The sequence below is a fragment of the Schistocerca cancellata genome, chromosome 8 (genome assembly GCF_023864275.1).
Source record: "Schistocerca cancellata isolate TAMUIC-IGC-003103 chromosome 8, iqSchCanc2.1, whole genome shotgun sequence".
In the NCBI taxonomy this organism is placed as follows: Eukaryota; Metazoa; Arthropoda; class Insecta; order Orthoptera; family Acrididae; genus Schistocerca; species Schistocerca cancellata.
Window position 1 is genome coordinate 537464407 of NC_064633.1, and position 25935 is coordinate 537490341.

The following is a 25935-nucleotide window of genomic DNA, read 5'->3' on the forward strand; positions in this document are numbered from 1 at the left end:
CCGTGTCCTTTCAGTGGAACCATACCGGCATTGGCTGGAGCGATTTAGGGGAATCACGGAGAAACCTAAATCTGGATTGCGGGACTTGGGTTTGAACTGTCTTCCTCCCCATTGGGAGTCCAGTGTTAACCACAGTGCCACCTTACTCGGTACTTTTGCATGATATGTCACTGCCAAGTAACATTGCTCAGCGAAACTTGGAAATTACATCGAAGGAACTATCACAGTATAGTACAGTAACTGAAATAAATACGGAACAAGACGAACATAAATGATACTTTTATTGAAAGATAGTACTTACACTAAAGTCACAGAGACATATGATGGACTCTTGAACATTACAAACGTTGGGATATGGCTATTTATAGGGTGTGATCACCACGGCAACACAGACGGCAGTGCATGTTGAAACGTGCCCTTTGAACAAATATACAAGACTGTGCTTAAACTGACACACAATATTTTTAGCGCAACGCAATCTGACTTTCAAAAATCCCTACAAAAGAATGACCCTGACTAACATTAACCTATACCATTCACAAATCACTTACCTCACAAAAATCTTCGTTACTCGAACTACTGCAATACAGCGAGCGCCACTACTGCCAGCTAAATAAAAGATTCAAACTACTGAAGGCACTAACTACTGATAGGCATAGTTAGCAAATGAAATATTTTGATAGAGAACAAACAATGTACGCTCCTGGAAATGGAAAAAAGAACACATTGACACCGGTGTGTTAGACCCACCATACTTGCTCCGGACACTGCGAGAGGGCTGTACAAGCAATGATCACACGCACGGCACAGCGGACACACCAGGAACCGCGGTGTTGGCCGTCGAATGGCGCTAGCTGCGCAGGATTTGTGCACCGCCGCCGTCAGTGTCAGCCAGTTTGCTGTGGCATACGGAGCTCCATCGCAGTCTTTAACACTGGTAGCATGCCGCGACAGCGTGGACGTGAACCGTATGTGCAGTTGACGGACTTTGAGCGAGGGCGTATAGTGGGCATGCGGGAGGCCGGGTGGACGTACCGCCGAATTGCTCAACACGTGGGGAGTGAGGTCTCCACAGTACATCGATGTTGTCGCCAGTGGTCGGCGGAAGGTGCACGTGCCCGTCGACCTGGGACCGGACCGCAGCGACGCACGGATGCACGCCAAGACCGTAGGATCCTACGCAGTGCCGTAGGGGACCGCACCGCCACTTCCCAGCAAATTAGGGACACTGTTGCTCCTGGGGTATCGGCGAGGACCATTCGCAACCGTCTCCATGAAGCTGGGCTACGGTCCCGCACACCGTTAGGCCGTCTTCCGCTCACGCCCCAACATCGTGCAGCCCGCCTCCAGTGGTGCCGCGACAGGCGTGAAAAGTCAACTACCCTGGCCAGCAAGATCTCTGGATCTGTCCCCCATTGAGCATGTTTGGGACTGGATGAAGCGTCGTCTCACGCGGTCTGCACGTCCAGCACGAACGCTGGTCCAACTGAGGCGCCAGGTGGAAATGGCATGGCAAGCCGTTCCACAGGACTACATCCAGCATCTCTACGATCGTCTACATGGGAGAATAGCAGCCTGCATTGCTGCGAAAGGTGGATATACACTGTACTAGTGCCGACATTGTGCATGCTCTGTTGCCTGTGTCTATGTGCCTGTGGTTCTGTCAATGTGATCATGTGATGTATCTGACCCCAGGAATGTGTCAATAAAGTTTCCCCTTCCTGGGACAATGTATTCACGGTGTTCTTATTTCAATTTCCAGGTGTGTATTTACCTTAATAGTGTTGAAAAATCATAATATACATAGCAGTTCATGACATCCAGTCTTACAAATTTCAAAACTCCGCCATTTCTCTCCCCACATCCACCACTGCTGGCGGCTCACCTCCAACTGCGCAACGCTACGCGCTGTTCACATCCAGCTGCCGCTGCCCAACACTACAATGGCAGAGAACAATGCAAACTAGCCACAGACTGCACACAGCACAGCCAGCGTTTTTCATACAGAACGCTATGTAACGTTGCCAATAAGAAAACATAAACAGCCTACTTACAATGTTTTGCAATGTGCTTCCATGCTGACCGCAAGCTTGCCAAGTAGTTCTTGTGGTATGGCGTTCCATTTCTCCACCAGTGCGATTGACAAGTGCGGGATGGTTGTTGGTGCATGTGGTCAAGTTGCAGTACGTTTCGCCAGCGCGTCCCACCCGTGTTCCATTGGATGAAAGTCGGGGGCAACGGGCTGGCTAGTTCATTCGCCGAATATCCTCTCGTTCCAAGAGCTTCCCCCCCCCCCCCCCCCCCCCCGTGCACTATTCGGGTTCGGTGCCCTACTGTTATCCGTAAAAATGAAGTCAGCGCAAATGCACCCATAAAAAGACACACACACGGAAATGTTACAGTGCCACATTAACGATGACCGGTGAGTGAACCGTGTTCAAAAATTTGAAGGTCAGTAGGGCCACACCATAACACCTTTACCTCAAAAACAACCATGTTCGGCAGCGTTCTTGTGCGCATTACTTCTTCCCATCTATCGCTATATGAGGATACCTCCAGTATCGTCGAACATAATCGTGTCGGTGGTGCAGGTGTTATTGTGTGGGAAAGCATAATGTTGCATGGGCGTACTGACTTGAACACGGTACATTCCGTGGCCTTCGTTAACGTGACACTGTACTCTTTCCCAATATGCGTCTTTCACTTTAACCGACGACAATGAGCGATCGCATCGAACAGGAAAGGTGGCGGAGCTATTGGAGTGAAAGGATACTCGGCGAATGGATTGGGTCGGCGGTTCTCCCGATTTAAATCTCGTTGAGCCTGTGTGTGATGCGTTGGGGAGACCAACTACAGCATTTCCACGTGCGCCAATGACCATCTCGCAGTTGTCAACCGCGCTCATGGATGAACGGAACGCCCTACCGCTACAACTGGCCAGCATGGAAGCGCACTGCAGGGCATGCATTGCCGTCCGTGGTGATCACACACCCTGGTACCATGTCCCGTCTTTTGGAATGTCCAGTGACCAACCATATATCTCACTGACTACAACGCAATTATTGTCATTGAATTTAAAAAAAAAATTGTTAAAATGGCTCTGAGCACTATGGGACTTAACTTCTGAGGTCATCAGTCCCCTAGAACTTAGAACTACTTAAACCTAACTAACCTAAGGACATCACACACATAGGTCATCAGTCCCCTAGAACTTAGAACTACTTAAACCTAACTAACCTAAGGACATCACACACATCTATGCCCGAGGCAGGATTCGAACCTGCGACCGTAGCGGTCACGTGGTTCCAGACTGTAGCGCCTTGAACCTCCCGGCCACCTAGGCCGGCCATTGATTAAAAGTGTCATTTTTGTTCGCCTCACTGAACACTCATTTCAATTACCTTCAGTACTATAATCTAGCAGTTTTTTATATATCATCCAAGTTTCATCGATCTGTATTACTTGGGACTGACACATTATGAGAAAGCTACTTTCGTATTTAAGTTTCACCCTCAAGTATATTTAGCGTCGCATTGCAGACCAATCACTTTAAACTGCCGATTAGTTTCAATTTGTTGCTGGAAGCTTTTTCATTTTCCAATTAAGTTACGCCACGAATTGTGGTTATTCACCAAAACGACCGGTGCTCCATTGGCAGATACATAAAGCAATAAATTCCAAGTCAAACCTACCTTTTCTACACATTTTTCAATGGCGTTAGCAATATGACATCCAGGTGTGTACCTACGCTATCTACACTTCCACACAGCGCTGAAGAATGTGCTGCAAACTCTTTGCAATGACGTTTACAGCTCCCTATAAACGTCGTCTGCCTTTGTGGGACGTATGACTATTGTGTTTGATATCGGCACCACGCGAAACTGTTCTACCTGAAGTGGACAATAAATGTTGAACTTAAACTATCAAGTATATTTCTCATAAATCACCAGCCGTGAAAGAGCGCAAGCACTTTCTGGAAGTATTACAGTTCTGCAGCTCATAGGAACGGTACGCTAATCTGATTTTTCTTCATCTCCTTGCTTATCTTCAGACAGCTCCTTCTGAGGTTTTAAAACTCGGAAGTCGTCCACATTTCCCATTTCCGTATTTTTTGACGTGGTTATTCAGTACCTTTGTAAACTGGTCTTCCCTAATTAATTCAGTGTCTTATGATGAACTAAACACTTTGTGGTTCCATCTATTTGTGGAAAAAGGTAAGATTCCCTCACTGAGGATTTAAATGCGAAGACATTTTTGGTGTCACACAACATGACTCTCCATTACTGCTGTTATACGGCACCAATGTCAAATCTGACCCTCCCCTGGTTCTAAGTTGGCGCTCCTGCCGTGTTGTCGCGACCACATGTTGAGTTGTCATTACCGTCACTCTTCACCACGCCGCAACTGCTCTACTCGCGAGCATTAGCCTGAGCAAGCACGAGGGCTTACGTTCAAAGTCAGTGAGTTCCTAACACCTACGTGCTGCCGCTATGCGGTGTTCACAAGGTGTACGCTCCATACCCACCGTATCGTGTTCTCCTCACTGGAATTTGAGAACAGAGCCTGCTAGAACCTATCAAAACAGTGGTGTTCTCTTCTGTTCGCAAGCTCTCGCCTCGGTAGATTTACGTCAGTCTCTGCGTATTCTTTGAAGTTCAGGAGATGGCAGGGATAAAACGCACGGAGCCAAAGGTTATTTACAACTTGCACAGAAACCAGACTGAAGTTGTAAGAATCAATGGAGATGAAACGGAAGCGTTGGTTGAGTAGGGAGTGAAGATGTGGAAAGGGAGTTCATGGAGAAGAAATAAGAATGTCCAGGTTTGCCCATGACATTTTAATCCTCTCATACCTGCCGTGCCTTTTTAATACTTCACATCACGATCCCTAAACGCTGGGCGGGCTGTCCTGGCAATGACTCAATGAACAGTAAGAGACTTTTTAGGAAAACACCACGCGACATGGTAATGGGGCAGCGACAATCCCAATTTGGAATAATTCCAGTTCCGGCATTATCCGTGCAGCTAAAGAAAACCACCCAAATACGTCAGTCATAATCATGAGATGGGGAATTTAGTTTTGCCACGATATGTCACAGACTAAGAAAACGAAGTATAGTGTATGAGCATGTGGATCTGTAATGTTTATACAGCGTTAAGAAAATGATTTTCTCGACATGTGAAGCTTCATTTTTCTTTCATTCCCATTTTGCCAGAGCAGGGTGGTCTGTTGCAGAACTTCATTCTTTTCAGGGCTCTGAGCACTATGGGACTTAACTTATGTGGTCATCAGTCCCCTATAACTTAGAACTACTGAAACCTAACTAACCTAAGGACATCACAAACATTCACGCCCAAGGCAGGATTCGAACCTGCGACCGTACCGGTCGCGCGGTTCCAGACTGTAGCGCCTAGAACCGCTCGGCCACCCTGGCCGGCTCATCCTTTTCAGCAAAGTATCAGAACTATCGTAGCTGGTTAGCTGATAGGATGTGGGGCAGAGGTTGTCCAAATATGGAATGTTTGGAAGGGGGGTGGGAGGGTGTTCCAGTTTCGGCTTTCCCAAGAGTCTTGGCTGTACTGGAGGACTGGAACTAGTTTAGTTTACTCAACCAAATTCCAGGAGATCTGTTACTGGGCACAGGGGGTTCGCAAATGGGAATACTGGCGAGCTGTAGCAGGCCAGGTATTTATCTTACAACCAAGGCAAACCACCCTAAAACATTGGTCAATACCGAGGACTGGAACTATTTTATTGTTTCAGAAAAAAATAAAAATTTTTTCTATTTTGTGTGTCTATAGGATTTCCATGGTTTGCTTACTATAGCCAACTTCTCAGAGAACGACGACCGTCTTTTCAGCCAAATATCCCAAGAGGCTGTGAATGAGGCAGAGGGAATCCCAAATAGGAATCTGGAACAGGATATTTACGATTTACGACCTGTGGCTGTGTGTGTGTGTGTGTGTGTGTGTGTGTGTGTGTGTGTGTGTCTCCTCAGTTTTTGCTTCCTTCTTTTTTTTTCACTCTGCACTCGAAGCAACAGAGAGGGTTGTTTCAGATCTGACCCAGCATGGGGCCAACGTCCTTTTCAGCCATTTACCAGACGAAGTAGTGGTGGTCACATAGTGTCCTAATTTTGAACAAATGCAAGGGCTTTACTAGTCCCCGAGAATCAAGGGAAACCTACCGAAAACGTTGGTCCAGGCCGGAGTATTGTTGAAACTATTTTAATTTATTTCTGTGAGGATGTTCTTTATTGGCCGAGACAAGAATCAAGATTGCGCGTTATCTGCTTAGCGTATCTTGCATGAGTGTGTGTGTGTCACTCAGGGAAGTGTTTACAAATGGTTCAAATGGCTCTGGGCACTATGGGACTTAATATCTGAGGTCATCAGTCCCCTAAAACTTAGAACTACTTAAACCTAACTAACCTAAGGACATCACACACATCCAAGACCAAGACAGGATCGAACCTGCGGCCGGCCGGTGTGGCCGTGCGGTTCCAAGCGCTTCAGTTTGGAACCGTGTGACCGCTACGGTCGCAGGTTCGAATCCTGCCTCGGGCATGGATGTGTGTGATGTCCTTGTTAGTTAGATTTAAGTAGTTCTAAGTTCTAGGGGACTGATGACCATAGATGTTAAGTCCCACAGTGCTCAGAGCCATTTGAACCATTTTTTTCGAACCTGCGCGGTTCCGTACTTAAGCGCCTAGAACCGCTCGACCACAACGGCCGGCTTGGCATTTTACTTTGGAAGTTTTGATAGGGGTCTAGCTTAGTTATTTTCTTGGATTTTCTTCTGATTTTTATTTTCTTTGTCTTTGACGCTGGGGGCATATACACGACTCCGACATTCGCCTTACAGCTGAGGGAGATCTCCTAAAAACTCAGCCGGGGATGTATGACATTCCTTTTTCATTCATTGCTTTTGTTTTACACGTTACTGCATTTGTAGAGGTTTCAGTAGTTCTTTATCCTCCGTGATTATCCCTATTCCTGTGTTTCTCCTGGGTGATTTTTTCAGTTGCTATTGTTTGTTATTGTTTAACAGTAAAATTCGGAGAATGCTCAGGAAGCAAAGACACTTGTCAGTTGAAGACAGCAAAACGAAAGCTGAAATTTTAAATTTAGCATTTGAGAAATCTTTCGCGCAGGAGGATCGTACAAACATACCGCCGTTTGAGTCTCTTACAGTTTCCTGTATGGAGGACATAGTGATAGACATCCCTGGTGTTGTGAAGCAGCTGAATGGGTTGAAAATAAATAAATCGCCAGCTCCTGATGGGATTCCAATTCGATTTTACAGAGCGTACACTACTGCATTGGCTCCTTACTTAGCTTGCATTTATCGTGAATCTCTTGCCCAACGTAAAGTCCCGAGCGACTAGAAAAAAGCGCAGGTGACGCCTGTATATAAGAAGGGTAGAAGGACGGATCCTCAAAATTACAGACCAATATCCTTAACATCGGTTTGTTGCATGATTCTCGAACATATTCTCAGTTCGAATATAATGAATTTCCTTGAGAAAGAGAAGCTGCTGTACATAAATCAGCACGGCTTTAGAAAGCATCGCTCCTGCGAAACGCAACTCGCCCTTTTTTCTCTTGATATCTTACGAACCATGGATGAAGGGAATCAGACGGATGTCATATTCCTTGACTTCCCGAAAGCGTTTGACTCGGTGCCTCACTGCAGACTCTTAACTAAGTTACGAGCATATGGGATTGGTTTCCAAATATGTGAGTGGCTAGAAAACTTCTTAAGTAATAGAACCCAGGTGAGGGTATCATCTGGAGTGCCCCAGGGAAGTGTGGCAAGTCCGCTGTTGTTTTCTATCTACATAAATGGTCTTTTGGATAGGGTGGATAGCGATGTCCGGCTGTTTGCTGATGATGCTGTGGTGTACGGGAAGGTGTCGTCGTTGAGTGACTATAGGAGGATACAAGATGACTTGGACAGGATTTGTGATTGGTGTAAAGAATGGCAGCTAATTCTAAATATAGATAAATGTAAATTAATGCAAATGAATAGGAAAAAGAATCCCGTAATGTTTGAATACTCCATTAGTAGTGTTAGCGCTTGACACAGTCACGTCGATTAAATATTTGGGCGTAACATTACAGAGCGATATGAAGTGGGACAAGCATGCAATGGCAGTTGTGGGGAAGGCGGATAGTCGTCTTCGGTTCATTGGTAGAATTTTGGGAAGATGTGGTTCATCTGTAAAAGAGACCGCTTATAAAACACTAATACGACCTATTCTTGAGTACTGCTCCAGCGTTTGGGATCCCTATCAGGTTGGATTGAGGGAGGACATAGAAGCAATTCAGAGGCGGGTTGCTAGATTTGTTACTGCTAGGTTTGATCATGACGCGAGTGTTACGGAAATGCTTCAGGAACTCGGGTGGGAGTCTCTGGAGGAAAAGAGGCGTTCTTTTCGTGAATCGCTACTGAGGAAATTTAGAGAACGAGCATTTGAGGCTGACTGCAGTACAATTTTACTGCCGCCAACTTATATTTCGCGGGAAGACCACAAGGATAAGATAAGAGAGATTAGGACTCGTACAGAGGCATACAGGCGGTCATTTTTCCCTCGTTCTGTTTGGCAGTGGAACAGGGAGAGAAGATGCTAGTTGTGGTACGAGGTACCCTCCTCCACGCTCCGTATGATGGATTGCGGAGTATGTACAGGGTGTTTCAAAAATGACCGGTATATTTGAAACGGCAATAAAAACTAAACGAGCAGCGATAGAAATACACCGTTTGTTGCAATATGCTTGGGACAACAGTACATTTTCAGGCAGACAAACTTTCGAAATTACAGTAGTTACAATTTTCAACAACAGATGGCGCTGCGGTCTGGGAAACTCTATAGTACGATATTTTCCACATATCCACCACGCGTAGCAATAATATGGCGTAGTCTCTGAATGAAATTACCCGAAACCTTTGACAACGTGTCTGGCGGAATGGCTTCACATGCAGATGAGATGTACTGCTTCAGCTGTTCAATTGTTTCTGGATTCTGGTGGTACACCTGGTCTTTCAAGTGTTCCCACAGAAAGAAGTCACAGGGGTTCATGTCTGGCGAATAGGGAGGCCAATCCACGCCGCCTCCTGTATGTTTCGGATAGCCCAAAGCAATCACACGATCATCGAAATATTCATTCAGGAAATTAAAGACGTCGGCCGTGCGATGTGGCCGGGCACCATCTTGCATAAACCACGAGGTGTTCGCAGTGTCGTCTAAGGCAGTTTCTACCGCCACAAATTCACGAAGAATGTCCAGATAGCGTGATGCAGTAATCGTTTCGGATCTGAAAAATGGGCCAGTGATTCCTTTGTAAGAAATGGCGGCCCAGACCAGTACTTTTTGAGGATGCAGGGACGATGGGACTGCAACATGGGGCTTTTCGGTTCCCCATATGCGCCATTTCTGATTATTGACGAAGCCGTCCAGATAAAAATAAGCTACGTCAGTAAACCAAATGCTGCCCACATGCATATCGCCGTCATCAATCCTGTGCACTATATCGTTAGCGAATGTCTCTCGTGCAGCAATGGTAGCGGCGCTGAGGGGTTGCCGCGTTTGAATTTTGTACGGATAGAGGTGTAAACTCTGGCGCATGAGACGATACGTGGACGTTGGCGTCATTTGGACCGCAGCTGCAACACGGCGAACGGAAACCCGAGGCCGCTGTCGGATCACCTGCTGCACTAGCTGCGCGTTGCCCTCTGTGGTTGCCATACGCGGTCGCCCTACCTTTCCAGCACGTTCATCCGTCACGTTCCCAGTCCGTTGAAATTTTTCAAACAGATCCTTTATTGTATCGCTTTTCGGTCCTTTGGTTACATTAAACCTCCGTTGAAAACTTCGTCTTGTTGCAACAACACTGTGTTCTAGGCGGTCGAATTCGAACACCAGAAAAATCCTCTGTTCTAAGGAATAAACCATGCTGTCTACAGCACACTTGCACGTTGTGAACAGCACACGCTTACAGCAGAAAGACGAAGTACAGAATGGCGCACCCACAGACTGCGTTGTCTTCTATATCTTTCACATCACTTGCAGCGCCATCTGTTGTTGAAAATTGTAACTACTGTAATTTCGAAAGTTTGTCCGCCTGAAAATGTACTGTTGTCCCAAGCATATTGCAACAAACGGTGTATTTCTATCGCTGCTCGTTTAGTTTTTATTGCCGTTTCAAATATACCGGTCATTTTTGAAACACCCTGTATGTAGATGTAGATGTAGATGTAATGACGTGTGGTGGATACCGGTATTTGTGTCTTGGCATGCTGAGCTATAACGGACTTTTCCGGACCAGTTGTTTAATGCTGTTGCTGGCGACGAGTGTGTTGCATCCGTACACTGCCATTCGTTTAAGTAGCCCTTCCTCCATGGAATCATGTGCTGCTGTGGTGTGTGGTGTAGCAGTCGGTTCATACTGTATTATACTGTATTTTTCCGACTGTCTGTAGCATTCTCCTATCCTCGGGTTTGATTCTATTTGTATTTCGTTTCAGCGTCGTACCATGCTATCGCCGCATACTCGAGTATTTGTCTGACGGCCATGTTGTACATATGGAGTACTACCGGGGTCGCGGCTCTTCCTTTTCCGTGTTGTTGTAGATTTCTGTTAAAGTTGTGTTAGCCATGGCAGTTTCTTTTGCAGAGCTTTCTCCCAGTTTAAAAAGCTCTCTGTCCCTAATCCTAGGTACCTGGATATTTTCGTTGATTCTACTCTTTTTGCTCTTAGTATGATTTGCACTTTGTATAGGCTTTGTTGCTTATATCGTGTAAAGGCGGCCACACTTTTAGCTGCAGACTTTACAAGCACGCCTCCCCAACGCTCAAGCGTCCATGTAAAAGCATGAGTTTGTTCACTACGAATCGTCAATCTCAAATGATAATGGCTAGCTCTCTCAGCATTTCTGCTTGTATTACGAAAAAAAAGAAAAAAAAGAAGAAGGGCAGTTAATATGTGGGATAAAGTGTAGCTCAAAAACGAGAAAGGGCACAGTCGACCTCCCTCCCATATCCAATGATCCCGGCATTTTGTCCCCCTCCCGACTCAACCAACCAACCATCCTCTCCCACGTTAGAGTTCAGGCCCCGCACAGAATGCTATGTCACAGGAGAAAATAAAAAATTAAATCAAATCACTGCCACAAGGGCCGGCCGTAGTGGCCGTGCGGTTCTAGGCGCTACAGTCTGGAACCGCGAGACTGCTACGGTCGCAGGTTCGAATCGTGCCTCGGGCATGGATGTGTGTGATGTCCTTAGGTTAGTTAGGTTTAACCAGTTCTAAGTTCTAGGGGACTGATGACCACAGCAGTTGAATCCCATAGTGCTCAGAGCCATTTGAACTTCCACAAGGCTCCCTATTCGTGGTACACACGCTTAAACATGCAGACACTTGAACAGGCATGTATAATCGAAATTTGATCACGCACCAAAGTAGTTGTACAGTCCTCACGCTTGACCAAATTTATCCTACATACGCTCAGCATACTTGGGCAACTACACTTGAGCGTGAGTGCTTGAGCAGGCATGTATAATAGAGATTCGATCAAGCATCAAGATGCCTGTTCAAACCTCATGCTTGCCCAAATTTATTCTACGTACGCTCAAGCCTGCTTCGGCAACAAAACTTGAGAATGGCTGCTCATCAAGCGTGGAGTTGACTTAGTCGGGACTTTAAATAGCCAAGACTGGAAACACACCTGCGAGTGCCTTGTGTCGTGTCTTGCTTCGTCGGTCAGTGATACAACCCGGGCACTGCTGGCTTGGCACAGAGAGCGTACAGTGAACGGCGAGCGCTGGCCTGCAGCGCCCCGGCGCGGTGGATGGATACACGCACCGGCCAGTGACGGCTGGTTTACGTGCCACGGACAGGGTTTGTAAACACGTCACCGCGACCGACATCTGACTGGGGGCACAGCGGCGGTCGCAAACAGCCGCCCACAGCTGGCAGCTAGAGAACTCCGGCTGCGGGGACAGTGCTGGACGGCGGTCGCAGCTGCCAGCTCTAGGCAGCCAGCTGCCACCGCACAGTGGGCCAGAATCTTGAAAACGTGGCCAAAAAGGAAATAAAAAGTTTAAAGATGGGGATTTTGTACTATCAGGTTGGCAGCAACAATGCTGGGACAACTGAATGCCGGCTGTGCGGACGACCAGATGTTCACTTGTTCGGTAATATCTCAGGTCAAATGCGGCAGTTCATTGTTAGCGTGCGCGCAGCTGTCCAGGCTACAAAAACAGTCGTGTTGTTGAAGGAAGTTATTTATGTTTTGTGCAAGTGAAACCAATTCTTTCAATATGGAATGTATTCCAGGAGGTATGTACTAGTGAAAAAACACTTATATCACTATTATCATCAATGATGCACGTTTACATTTCAATTAGCGTACTACAGGGAAATGAATGACAAAATCGTAAAATGCGCTTAAAAATAGAGATAAGTTACGAATTCCACGACATTCCACTTTCTTTTGCGCTGTACACGCAAGTATGTATTATTACCTTTGTAAATTAAGCTTCAAATCTTGCGACTAGTTGCGACTCTGGCTTTGAGCCACGTTTTAATCGACACTTGCAAAATGTCATTGTTCAGACATCTTCAAAAATAACAGTAGAATCAATTAATTATGAGTTTTATTTGTACAATTTAAATTACAATCGACACGTAGAAGCATTGTAAAGAATAAAATAATTAGAAAAATGACGAAAAGTGTAACACAGATTTTTTTTTTAAATTTCAGTTTCATCTGTTCCAGCTTACTCCAGAATCGGATTTTCGAGGAAAGATATTTTTCTAATTACGAAAGAGTATTTGTCAAATGATTTGGAAGAGGTCATAGAACATTTGGAAAGTTCGTTGACAGAAAAAAAGGTGGACATACAATTAAAATTCCCTATGATATGAGGCCTAACGTTTCGATTTTGTTAACAAAGTTACGAAGCAAGTATAAGGAAGCAACTCAACGACAAGGATATTTTTTCAAGAAGACCGAAACCTGGTTAAATACAATAGTATATATTCCGATTGATTCGAAATCTGCAAGTGTGACTAAATCAACAGGCCGAACTGCCACAAAATTTGAAACATTATCTGATAGGTCTAAAAGAAGGAGAACTGAGGAGATTCGTACGAAGTTCAGTCCTGTCGAATTATCGTTCGCCGCGCAAATGAGTCTTCGATCTTCGGGGCACCCAGATGCTGCGAAGATTGTGAAAGACGTCACACTCTGAAGTCCATCCAAGGTGAAAAAATACAAGGCAGGCTTGCGATTTTCAACACCATCGCCATCCTCATATGATGTAAATGAAGGTCTAGCACTCCTTTTCGACTTAAAATTGTCAAAAGAATCTTACCAGCATTTGAGAAATGGGGCTAAAGGAAAAGGCTTAAACACACTATATCCACCGTATTCAGCTGTTTTGGTAGCAAAAAAAGCTTGCTGCCCTCCAGACATAACCCTCACTTTTACAGAATCAAAAGCGGAGGTACGGTTGCAAGCTTTGTTAGACCACACTGTTCAACGTGTTCTACTGCTGAAACGAGACGATATTTTACATATGAGTGATTCGGAAATGTCTAATATGGCCCTTATTTGTAAGTGGGGCTTTGACGGAACCTCCGGGCAAAGCATGTATAAAATGAAGTTTTCAGATTCGAGTATTTCAGATGCAACTCTATTTTTCACTTCGCTTGTTCCACTGAAACTTGCAGGTGTAAATGAAGAAACTAAAGAAGAAAAGATCTTATGGATTAATCCGAAGCCGTCTTCAACCCTCTTTTGCAGACCACTGAAGTTAGAATTTACAAAGGAAACAGAGCAAACGTCTTTAAATGAGAAAGCGTATTACGACAAACAGATCGAACAACTCCAGTCATTCGAAACAGTTATTCATGGGAAAGACATTTCCATTAAATACAATTTAAGCATGACCATGGTAGATGGTAAAGTGTGCAATGCTATCACCAACACGAAATCTGCGCAACGGTGCTATCTCTGCAAGGCTACGTCTGCCCAATTTAATAACATTGACGATGTTTTGAAAACACAAGTTACCGCCGATTATCTGCAGTACGGACTATCAACTTTTCACGCCTGAATTTGATGTTTTGAATGTTGTATTCATTTGGCGTACCAAATGAAAACAAAAAAGTGGCAGGCACGTAAAGCAGAAGATGAAGAGGAAAAAGCAATACTGAAAGCCAACATTCAAAAAGCTTTCAAAGAGCAGCTTGGAATTGTAATTGACATGCCGAAACAAGGGTTTGGCAGTACGAATGACGAAAACACCGCTCGACGTTTTTTTTGAAAACACTCCAACATCAGCGCTGATAACTGGAGTTTCCGAAGAACTAATCCACCGTTTCCATATAATTTTGCAGACTATTTCGAGCGGACGTCAGATCGACGTTAAAAAGTTTCGAGCATACGCCTTAGCAACTGCCAGGCACTACGTGAAAGAATACCCCTGGTACAACATGCCAACAGCAGTCCATAGATTGTTGATTCACGGTCCAGACATCATTTCTTTGGCCATTTTACCCATCGGTCAACTATCGGAGGATGCTCAGGAATCAACCAATAAGTTGATAAAGCAATATTGCCTGAGTTTTTCTCGAAAGGTTTCAAGAGTTAAGACTATGGAACACGTGTTCAGGAGATTGTTGGCAACGACAGACCCCTACGTTTCTTCCTTACGCAAATCTTCGCCGAAGAAACTGAAGAGTTTGTCGCCAGAAGCCGTTGCCCTCTTAGTTCCTGTGGCGGAAGACTATGAAGATTCAGATTCAGATGCAGATAATGAGGAAACAGTGTTTGAGGACGATGACGATTCAGTTGAAGCAGTAGATGAAAAAGAATAAGAAAATGAAAACTTGTAAATTAAGTTATAAAAATTTACAAAATAAATAATTGTAATTAAAATGAAATAATTTTTTGTAATATTTTACATCATCTTGTAACCTATATTTGGTCCTTTTGTAACCTCCCCCTCACTTATCGACCTTAATGACAGTGAAAAATTAAACCGCGTTTACCTAATGGAAATTTGGGAAAAGCAATTGTCACCGAAGTTAATCTGTCGGTAAAGAGGGAGGAAAGGGTTACATCTAAATGAAAGGAAAAATGGTAATGAAACTGGTGAAAATTAATTTTGAAAAGGGGTAAAGTTAATAAAGAAAGTAAATGTGTGGCCGATACATTAACAATTAACTAGCGGTAATTAGATATTTGAGATTTGGGGGAAATTACGGTCGCCAGTCCTATGGACAATTACTATATTAACTGAAAAAGAAAGGTTATTACACATATAATTAGCACCAGTAGCGTGGCAACTGAAGGTTGACATGTGTAGTATGAAAACTGAAAGTTTGTCAGAAGTAATAAATTTCGCTATACTCTTGACTTAATTTAGCAAAAGAATTAATAAAACCGGAAAATCGAAAGTTAATTTAGTGACTGAAGTTAATAGTGAGCTTTCTTTCTGAAGCACATCGAAATTCAGTAAAATACGGTTAGTCTTGGACTACCTCAACAATCATTTCAAAAGCTACTTGAATCTACGCAATTTAGAAATAAGAGATTTAACTTTGAACTTGAATTAAATGATTCTGAACAATTAACAGTAGTAAAATTTAGTACGCACCAAGCTGAGCTGCAGTCACAGGTAAGCTAAAATACGGTAACAAAACTCGCACTCTTAATTTGTGCTTGTGTAATCTAAATATTGTAGCCAGCTGTGAATACCTTAACTGAACTTTGAAATTAAATCAGTGAAATCGAATGATGCTGGCGTTTGAATTTCAACGACACTTGGGTTTATTCCGGAAAAGGAAGGGACCCTGCGTGGTAATGGAATTGGGACAATGAGCAACAAACGTTCATGCTAAGTTGCTGTAATTTTGTAATGCAACAATTTTAAAAGTTTGAAAAGCTGAGGTCTGCCATACAGTTCTAAAACTTAACGTGCTTCCAGTCTTCCTTGTTGGTTGGTTGAAGGTTTGAAGCCGTCGATCGAGGAGGTGGCGACAGTCACTCATTGACGGCCGTCGCTGTTGCAGAAGCTGGATGTTGGCGCGCCTCCGTCTCGACACGGTCACCAGACGAAACGGGCTCTTGATGTGCGCCAGCTAATGCTTCCCGTCCGCGACACCATGTCAGAAACTATCATCGCAAGTCGAGCGCAATTACATGCTGACAAACCCCGAAAGCGCGGCAACTCGCGGGAGCTTCACACAACACACCTGCTCCACTGCACCACCCCAGCCAGACTCCCTCTCTGCCCGCGCTCCACGCGACAGAGTTAACACTACCAAAGATCCTACACACTTTGATTCTTCACACGACCTATCGATGTAATCGTTCGATAGCAGTTTTCCCTAGGCAAGACCCAGCGTAAAAATACAAATAATATTTACGAAACAAACCAATTATACATCGACATAAATGCATAAATATATATATACAAATAGTAAAACATTTACAATATGTAAAGACACAGAAATGTCATATATTCAGGTAACAAAAGTAAGGAAAACAAATTTATAGTACAGTAGATGGAAATAGGAGGATATGCATTTCCGGCGTTACACTTTCTTCGAATTTTCCACTTTTTTGGTTTATTTTTTAAGCATTAATTACAATAACCCCTAAATACTGACTTTTATATGAATAAAAATCTATAAATATAAATAAATAAAAGACATAGATTTTGACCGCCATCTTGGATCCACCATTTTTAAATTTTTTTAACTCTGTCATCATCAGTAACCTCGATAATTCCCTAAAAATTACTTTTATACGTAAAAAATGATAGTAGCGTACATAGAGCCTGCCATCTTGGGTCCGCCATTTTGGTTTTTTTTCACTTTTTGATATCATATTCTTAATCAGAAACTCCGTAAACCTTTTACATACTAAGTTTGGTACAAATTTAACAACTACTTATATTTTGACCAGCTTTTTGGGATTCTGACCCACTGTGCGCCGGTTGCCGCCGGCTCGGACGAGGGCCACTTCCAGAGTAAATGAGGCGGCGCTGAGGCGCGGCCAGTGGTCAGCGACTATCAGACACAGCGGGACCAAAAGACACATCGAAATACACTCTAACAGGGACGTCTCAATCGTTATAAAGGGGGTATTAGACGACAATCTGCCATGAAAGGTACAGCTGTAGCGCGACAGCTGTCTGACGGTCGAACTAATGAGTCTTTTTTTTTTTTTCCTTCCAGGCATCAGTCTTCTGACTGTTTCGATGCGGCCCGCCCGAATTCCTCTCATATGACAGTAATACTTACGTCCTCAATTATTAGCTGGATGTATTCCACTCTCCGTATTCCTCTAAAGTTTTTGCCTCTACAACTCCCTCTAGTACCATGTAAGTTATTCTCTAATGTCCTTGTTACGACGTGAAGTCAAGCGCCGGCACACCAGTCGCGAACGATAGAGGAGAGAAGGCTGTGAGAAGACGTCGGCCCATCGCACGCTGATCGACCCCTCTCCAGGACGACAACGCGACAGCAGCGGCCCCTGTCTGAAAAGCACCGCGACCGACTGGCGACGCCCCAGGTTTATTTATTTTATTTTTATTTACACGTCAAGTTCCGTAGGACCAAATTGAGGAGCAAATCTCCAAGGTCAGGGAACGTGTCAGTACATGAAATTACAGCATAAAAGTAATAACAGATAGAAATAAATGTTCATGAAATCGAAAAAAGTCAGTCCATAAGTTTAAGTAAACGCAATGAACGATACAATAAGAATCGGCTTAATTTTTCAAGGAACTCCTCGACAGAATAGAAGGAGTGACCTATGAGGGAACTCCTCAGTTACGATTTGAAAGTGCGTGGATCACTACTTAGATTTTTGAATTCCAGTGTTAGCTTATTGAAAATGGATGCAGCAGTATACTGCACACCTTTCTGCAGAAGAGTTAAGGAAGTCCGATCCAAATGCGGGTTTGATTTCTGCCGAGTATTAACCGAGTGGAAGCTGCTTATTCTTGGGAATAAGCTAATATTGTTAACAAGAAATGACAGTAAGGAACATAAATATTGAGAGGCCAATATCAACATACCCAGACTCGTGAACAGGGGTCGACAAGAGGTTCGTGAACTCACACCACTTACTGCCCGAACCGCCCGATTCTGAGGCAATTATCCTTTTAGAATGGGAAGAATTACACCAAAATACACTACCATATAACAAAGCGAATGAAAATAAGCTAAGTAGACTAATTTTTGTGTCGAACTATCACTCACTTCTGATACCGTTCGAATAGTAAAAATGGCAGTATTAAGTCTTTGAACAAGACCCTGAACATGAGATTACCACGACAGCTTACTGTCTATCTAAACACCTAAAAATTTGAACTGTTCAGTTTCACTAATCATATAACCGTTCTATGAAATTAAAATGTGTGATTTTGTTGAATCGTGCATTGGAAACTGTAAAAATTGATTCTTACTGTGATTTAGCGTTAGTTTATTTTCTACAGGCCATGAACTTACGTCATGTACTGCACTATTTGAAACCGAGCCAATGTTGCACACAACATCCTTCACTACCAAGCTAGTGTCATCAGAAAACAGAAATACACTCCTGGAAATTGAAATAAGAACACCGTGAATTCATTGTCCCAGGAAGGGGAAACTTTATTGGCACATTCCTGGGGTCAGATACATCACATGATCACACTGACAGAACCACAGGCACATAGACACAGGCAACAGAGCATGCACAATGTCGGCACTAGTACAGTGTATATCCACCTTTCGCAGCAATGCAGGCTGCTATTCTCCCATGGAGACGATCGTAGAGATGCTGGATGTAGTCCTGTGGAACGGCTTGCCATGCCATTTCCACCTGGCGCCTCAGTTGGACCAGCGTTCGTGCTGGACGTGCAGACCGCGTGAGACGACGCTTCATCCAGTCCCAAACATGCTCAATGGGGGACAGATCCGGAGATCTTGCTGGCCAGGGTAGTTGACTTACACCTTCTAGAGCACGTTGGGTGGCACGGGATACATGCGGACGTGCATTGTCCTGTTGGAACAGCAAGTTCCCTTGCCGGTCTAGGAATGGTAGAACGATGGGTTCGATGACGGTTTGGATGTACCGTGCACTATTGTGTCCCCTCGACGATCACCAGTGGTGTACGGCCAGTGTAGGAGATCGCTCCCCACACCATGATGCCGGGTGTTGGCCCTGTGTGCCTCGGTCGTATGCAGTCCTGATTGTGGCGCTCACCTGCACGGCGCCAAACACGCATACGACCATAATTGGCACCAAGGCAGAAGCGACTCTCATCGCTGAAGACGACACGTCTCCATTCGTCCCTCCATTCACGCCTGTCGCGACACCACTGGAGGCGGGCTGCACGATGTTGGGGCGTGAGCGGAAGACGGCCTAACGGTGTGCGGGACCGTAGCCCAGCTTCATGGAGACGGTTGCGAATGGTCCTCGCCGATACCCCAGGAGCAACAGTGTCCCTAATTTGCTGGGAAGTGGCGGTGCGGTCCCCTACGGCACTGCGTAGGATCCTACGGTCTTGGCGTGCATCCGTGCGTCGCTGCGGTCCGGTCCCAGGTCGACGGGCACGTGCACCTTCCGCCGACCACTGGCGACAACATCGATGTACTGTGGAGACCTCACGCCCCACGTGTTGAGCAATTCGGCGGTACGTCCACCCGGCCTCCCGCATGCCCACTATACGCCCTCGCTCAAAGTCCGTCAACTGCACATACGGTTCACGTCCACGCTGTCGCGGCATGCTACCAGTGTTAAAGACTGCGATGGAGCTCCGTATGCCACGGCAAAGTGGCTGACACTGACGGCGGCGGTGCACAAATGCTGCGCAGCTAGCGCCATTCGACGGCCAACACCGCGGTTCCTGGTGTGGCCGCTGTGCCGTGCGTGTGATCATTGCTTGTACAGCCCTCTCGCAGTGTCCGGAGCAAGTATGGTGGGTCTGACACACCGGTGTCAATGTGTTCTTTTTTCCATTTCCAGGAGTGTAGATATCTTATATAATTGTTCTGCAATTGCTTTTAATCTTCTGATGATTTTACTAGACAATAAACGAGCATCATCAGCAAACAACCTAAGACGGCTGCTCCGACTGTCTCCTCAGCCGTTTATCTAGGTATAGAACAGCGGAAGATCTATAACACTACTATGGGGAACGCCAGAAACCACTTGTGTTTTATTCGATGACTTTCGTCGATTATTACTAACTGTGGCCTCCCTGACAGGAAACCACGAATCCAGTCGAAGAACTGAGACGGTATTCAATAAGGAAGCAATTTGATTACAAGCCACTTGAGAGGTACGGTGTCCACAGCCTTCTGCAAATGTAGAAATACGGAATCAATTTGATATCCTTTGTCGATAGCACTCAATAAGTTGTGTGAGTAGTTGTGTTTCACAAGAACCATGTTATCTAATTCCAAGCTGACTATGTGTCAGTAGATCGTTCTCTTCGAGGTAATTCATAATGTTCGAACACATTATATGTTCCAAAAAACTTCTGGATATCGACGTGAATGATATGGGCCTATAATTGAATGGATTACTCTTCTTGCCTTTATTGGATATTGGTGTGATCTGTGATACTTTCCTGTCTTTGTGTGCAGGTCTTCTGTCGAGCAAGCGATTGTATGTTATTGTTAAGTGTGGAGCTATTCCATCAGCGAACTCTGAAAGGAGCGTAGGCGGTATACAGCCTGCACCGGGAGACTTGCTTATATTAAGTAATTTAAGCTGCTTCACTACTCCGAGGATATCTACTTCTAACTTACTTATGTTGGCAGCTGTTCTTGAATCTAATTTTGGAACATTTACTTCGTCATCTGTGATGAAGGAATTTCGGAAGTGCTGTGTTTCATAACCCATCTGTAGAACCACTGTCATCGATAAAATTTCCACCGCTATCACGCAGAGACCGCACTGACTGTGTCTTGCCACTAGCATACTTCACGTACGACCAGAATCTCTTTGCATTTTCTGCCAGGTCTGGACACAAAGTTTCGTTACGGAAACTACACTACTGGCTATTAAAATTGCAACACCAAGAAGAATTGCAGATGATAAACGGGTATTTATTGGACAAATATATTAAACTAGAAGTGAGATGTGATTTCAATTTCACACAATTCGGGTGCATAGATCCTGCGAGATCAGTACCCAGAACAACCACCTCTGGCCGTAATAACGGCCTTGATACGCCTGGGCATTGAGTCAAACAGAGCTTGGATGGCGTGTACAGGTAAAGCTGCCCATGCAGCTTCATCACGATACCACAGTTCATCAAGAGTAGTGACTATCGTATTGTGCCGAGCCAGTTGCTCGGCCACCATTGACCAGACATTTTCAATTGGTGAGAGATCTGGAGAATGTGCTGGCCAGGACGGCAGTCGAACATTTTCTGTATCCAGAAAGGCCCGTACAGAACCTGCAACATGCGGTCGTGCCTTATCCTGCTGAAATGTAGGGTTTCGCAGGGATCGAATGAAGGGTAGAGCCACGGGTCGTAACACATACTGAAATGTAACGTCCATTGCTCAAAGTGCCGTCAATGCGAACAAGAGGTGACCGAGACGTGTAACCAATGGCACCCCATACCATCGCGCCGGGTAATGCGCCAGTATGGCGATAACGAATACACGCTTCCAATGAGCGTTCACCGCGATGTCGCCAAACACGGATGCGACCATCATGATGCTGTAACAGAACCTGCATTCATCCGAAAAAGTGACGTTTTGCGATTCGTGCACCCAGGTTCGTCGTTGAGTACACCATCGCAGGCGCTCCTGTCTGTGATGCAGCTTCAAGGGTAACCGCAGCCATGGTTTCCGAGCTGATAGTCCATGGTGCTGCAAACGTCGTCGAACTGTTCGTGCAGATGGTTGTTGTTGTGTACATAGTTCCGCATAGTCAGCGCGTACACAACTTTCCCACTAGAGCGCGCCCCACTAAGCACAACAGCGCAGGCGCAGCGCTCGTCCGTCTCAGTACTACGAGATGGCACTGCCATAGAGACGGACCAAATTCTGCTTCCGCCGATCCGCGTATTAATGTGTAACGCAGCCAATGAAATTGCTGCTAACGAAGAACCTCTTCTCCTCGCAGATCACACTCGCGCAGTGATACATGAACGCGCGAGGTAGTATAACGAGTGTGCATACCTCCGATTAGTTAGTCTGCATTTGTCTGCACCAGTCTGTACCAGTCTGCATTAGTCTGTACCAGTCTGTACGAGTTCTATATTTGTCTGTGTCAGTCTATAAAAAAAAATGGTTCAAATGGCTCTGAGCACTATGGGACTTAACTACTGAGGTCATCAGTCCCCTAGAACTTAGAACTACTTAAACCTAACTAACCTAAGGACATCACACACATCCATGCCCGAGGCAGGATTCGAACCTGCGACCGTAGCGGTCACGCGGTTCCAAACTGACGCGCTTAGAACCGCACGGCCACACCGGCCGGCTGTACCAGTCTATAGTCAAGTTTCAGTCTGCGCCTAATAAGATTACCATATACCTGTACATAGCCATGAAGATAAATTTATAGACACTTTTGTCAAGTATCAGAGATATATCTGAGAATAAGATTAACGTACCAGTACCAAAGGCACTTCGGATTGTCAATTGTAAATAGCATCCAGAACCAAGTTAAGTAATTTTTATGCTTGTTATTATTTTAATAAATGTGTGTGAAAATTAATCAAGTTCTGTTTAAAGTTGCTCACCGTCAATCTGCTACTCTAAGCGTGCAAGTAGCATTTCTATCGTCTGACCTAACGACAGAAGATAAACACGCCACGATAAGACCACGAGAAATATTTCTGACACTCGCTTACTTCGTTAGAGCGACAAGTCGAATAACATGATGGTGTGTGTACTGAAGTTCTTACAGTACACACACCACAGTTGTTGTCTTGCAAACGTCCGCATCTGTTGACTCAGGGATCGAAGGCTGGCTGCACGATCCGTTACAGCTATGCGGACAAGATGCCTGTCATTTCGGCTGCTAGTGATACGAGGCCGTTGGGATCCAGCACGGCGTTCCGTATTACCCTCCTGAACCCACCGATTCCATATTCTGCTAAAAGTCATTGGATCTCGACCAACGCGAGCAGCAATGTCGCGATACGATAAACGGCAATCGCGAAAGGCTATAATCCGACTTTTATCAAAGTCGGAAACGTAATGGTACGCATTTCTACTCCTTACTCGAGGCATCACAACAACGATTCACCAAGCAACGCCGGTCAACTGCTGTTTGTGTTTGAGAAATCGGTTGGAAACTTTCCTCATGTCAGTACGTTGTAGGTGTCGCCACCGGCGCCAACCTTGTGTGAATGCTCTGAAAAGCTAAATCATTTGCAAATCGCAGCATCTTCTTCCTGTCGGTTAAATTTCGCGTCTGTAGCATCTTCGTGGCGTGGCAATTTTAATGGCCAGTAGTGTATTTTAAACATCTTGCATAATACTCGACGCTAAACTTCGTGCTTCTGTAAAAGGCCGTAACTCTTGGAGGTTTAGCCCTATTAGTGTGTCAGGCGCAAAAAAATATATCGCATCGTCTGCGGGTACTACTTAGCTCCAGCCAGACTGCTAGCCTCTCCAGATCTGGATCACTTCTTCTCCGGATGGGCGCAGTCGGGCGCCGTCCACGTGAGCGTCGCTAGCGGGGCCTTGGCTCGCCTCCAGCGCTCTGCTCCCGCTATATCGGCGCCGCGGCCGGCTGAGGCGAGCTCCAAATATTTGGCGTCGCGACGCCACGCTGTTAATTAAGGCGCCGGCAGCAGCGGCGGCGCTGTTTGCGCCGACGGCCCACCGGTGCTCCGGAATGAGGGGGGGAGGGGAGCTCCCTGGCGGACCGCAGGCGTGCAGCGAACACCCCACCTGGTTGACCGACCTCAGGAATGCAGCTGTGGTCACAACTCACACGGGGCGCCGACGCCCATGCTCGCTCCATAATCCAGCTCACACAGCAAGATAGCAGGACTCTTTGAAATGTGGTGCCACGAAATAATATCGATATTTACCCTGAGGTGTCAAAGGTCATGGGATACCTCCTAATATAATGTCAGATCACCTTTTGCCTGGAGTAGTGCAGCAACTTGACAACCAGTCGTTGGAAGTCCCCTGCAGAAATGTTGTACCATACTGCCTCTACAGCCTTCTGTAATTGGTTCAAATCGTTCAAATAGCTCTGAGCACTATGGGATTTAACATCTGTGGTCATCAGCCCCCTAGAACTTAGAACTACTTAAACCTAACTAACCTAAGGACATCACACACATCCACGCCCGAGGCAGGATTCGAACCTGTGACCGTAGCGGTCACGTGGTTCCAGACTGAAGCGCCCAGAACCGCACGGCCACACCGGCCGGCTTCTGTAATTGAGAAAGTCGTCCAGGTGCATGAACTTGTGCACGAACTTATCTCTCGATAATGTCCCATGTTGGAAGATCTGGATGGCCAAATCATTGGTTCGAACTCTCCAGAATGTATCCAGCTGTGTTGCCCACATGTTTTTACTTTCGTGGGTTTAACCTGTCTGGTTACATCCAATGAGACTTTTTCTAAGTATGGAATGGTGCACCATTTACTTAGTAGTCGATGATGTGTACGTATATGAAGCTACTTAGACATCTAACCGTATCATCTTGGTAATTCGCTTTTTTAAGAGGCAGTGTCAGTGGGTAGAGCGAATAATAACGAGGTAGAACTGAATTCAACAGAGGAAGAAAGAAATTTGTTGGACAGATAATGAGATAGTTTCGTAATGGAGGGAAGTGTGGCGGAGGGAAACATCGCACAGTCAGACGAAGACTTGAACAGAGTATGGTAGTGAAAATAAGGGTAGATTGCAATGGCAATGCAATGATGTGGAGGTGTAACGATTACGCTGCCTACCAACCTCGTCAATTACAAGGGCAGTGGACAATGCATCATCGATACCTGACCGTGAATCGATGGAAACGAGGTACCAGTTAGGGTGAGTCACCTTTCATATTGCACCAGGTCGACGGCCTTATTAGCATACGTCGCCATCTAGGCGACCGACTGTTGGAAATAGGCACCGTGCCAGGGACGTAGGCCGCTGGGAGAGAGATTCATCTGGGCTTCCATCTGGGCTTCTGTGGCAATCATCAAAGGCACTGTCTGAGCTGTGGACTATGTGAACACTATTACGAGATACCTGCATCCCCTCCTCATGCTCGATGTCTGTCCTGAAGGAGGTATAGCAGATAAAAATTCAGTTGACTTCTTCCTAAGAGACTACGCCCATTGATTGCGAACTAACTATGGAAACACAGACCATATGTGTCTCAAATCAAAGAAATGGTATCGACGACAATGGAGAGTTTTATAGCACATAAATTAATAAGAGATGGAACTGATCTCCGATGGTACACATCAAAGGCCAGAATACAGTTACACAAGTAAGGAGAAAAGCACGCCAAATTTAAGAAACGAAAAATGCCCAAGACTGACGAAGTTTCACAGAGGCTCGAAATTTAACGGGAACTTCGTTCAATGCGAGATGCTGTTGATAGTTTCCTCAACGAAACTCTGTCTGTACATCTGGCAGAAAACCCAAAGAGACATGTAAAGTACTTCAGCGACTACACATAATCAATACCTTCACAGCATGATAGCGATGGTAATGATACCGTCGAGTCCCATTAAAATGCAGCTACTAACTACGATTTTCCGAAATTCCTTCACCAATGAAGACGAAGTAGATATTCCCGAATTCGAATCAACAACTGTTGCGAACACCGTGTCATGAAGCAAATCAAATCACTTAATATAGCCAACTATTCTGGCCCACATTGTTTAACAATTAGATTCCTTTCAGAGTATGCTGATACAACAGCTGCATACTTGCCAGTCACAT